The sequence below is a fragment of the Trichechus manatus genome, unplaced genomic scaffold (assembly GCF_000243295.1).
Source record: "Trichechus manatus latirostris isolate Lorelei unplaced genomic scaffold, TriManLat1.0 scaffold00183, whole genome shotgun sequence".
Classification (NCBI taxonomy): Eukaryota; Metazoa; Chordata; class Mammalia; order Sirenia; family Trichechidae; genus Trichechus; species Trichechus manatus.
The window spans coordinates 1,140,355-1,142,215 of record NW_004444119.1 but is presented as its reverse complement, the minus strand read 5'-3'; positions in this window follow the sequence as shown (position 1 = coordinate 1,142,215).

Here is a 1,861-nt window from a genome sequence, read left to right as displayed (position 1 = left end):
GTTCACCAAGAGGTGCCTTGGAAGAAAGCCCTGGCGATCTACTTCTGAAAAGTCAGCCATTGAAAACCCTGCAGAGCACAATTCTATTCTGACACACATGCGGTCACCGTGAGTATGGACTCGATGGATGGACTCGATGGGCAGGTTTGGTTTTGGTTTTTGATGACTGTGGGAGGGTACACAGGTGAGGTGACTGTCAGCCTGTTCTCTCCCTTATTCATGTAAAAGTGATGATCCTGATGGGAACTACAGAGGGGTTTTAACAAGAAAGAGAAAAGAGAAGCATGCAGACTTGAGGGGTTGAGGGGGCACATGGAGAGGCGAAGACTTCAGATGGTTCTAGAAAATAGGATGCAGCCAAAGAAAATAACAAGGTAAAAAATTAAAAAGAAAATGGGATGAAAAGTAACTAACTTCACACTTTACCTACCTTAGAATTGATCTTGGGTACATTGCAACATGAGTGTGTGTGTGGGTGCAATGTTCTTGCAGGGAGGCAGGACTCCTTAATCTGTAAGGATACATCTGCTGCAGTTGTTCCTTCTCAAAGCTCCTGGTGACCCTTGCCCTCTGGCTGTCAGGCAGGCCCTGGGAACAGGACACCAGCACACAATCACAAGCCGTCTTGCGGCTATAGCACGAGGCTCATATCCTGTGTAAGTCCCTCAGACACTCTGCAGAGTTATTACCAGGAAGTAAATCTAGCATTTTCACATTTATAAAGCACAGTGCATTGCTAGAACCCAATGTGGTTTCAGAAAATGACACTGATGAAACTGTCTCGGAAGGGCCTCATTTCCCCAAAAGTGATCTGAGACTTAAGTTCCCTCAGCCCGAAGGGGGCAGAGCCCGTGCAGTCTCCTCTCTGCAGGCTTTCTGGCCTGCATCCACAATGAAGTCCCCAGGGGGCTGCCTCACTGGGCTACATGTCCCTGAGCTGGGGTCTCTGCTGGGAGCAGACCAAGCACTTTCCCATTGCTGTTGAGTCAATTCTGACTCATAGCGACCCTACAGGACAGAGTAGAACTGCCCCATAGGGTTTCCAAGGAGCTGCTGTTGGATTGAAACTGCCAACCTCTTGGTTAGCAGCCGAGTTCTTAACCACTGTGCCACCAGGGCTCCAAATTACCTCCTGGAAAGAGTTCAGTGGTGCCCCCGTCTAAGAGATATGTCTACATTCTAACCTCCCAAACCTGTGAATGTGGCCTTAATTTGGAAAAAGGGTCTTTGAAGATGCAATTAAGGTAACGATATCTCGAAGAGATCATCCTGGACTTAGGGTGAGCTCTAAATCCAATAAGAGACACACAGACACAGGGAAGATGGCCATGTGAAGACAGAGATAGAGATTGGAGTGATGCCGCTGCAAGCCAGGGAAAGCCTGCAGCCACCAGCCTGGAAGAGTCAAGGAAGGATCCTCCCTAGAGCCTCCAGAGAGAACACGGCCCTGCCCACATCTTGATGTGGAGCTCCCAGCCTCCAGAACAGGGAGAGGATAAATTTCTGTTGTCACAAGCCACCCAGTTTGTGGTCCTTTGCTATGGCAACTCTAGGAACCTCATACACCACACCAGTATGATTTTTAGGGAATTTATTTTCTCCTAGGGGGTAACTTACATCCAGGAAACTTGTGCCTCTATAGATATAACCCAGATTCAGTTAAAAAAAAAAAAAAGAAAGAAACATACATGATGTAGACTCTTGGACACATTATGTTAATCTCTGAGGGTTTTGGATTTGTGACCACAATGACCAAGTCTTACCAGCCACACACTGCAGCTCACTAATGTACACCTAACTTAGATTACCAAATAGAGCTCTTAGTGTGTGTGTGTGTGTGTGTGTGTGTGTGTGTGTGTGT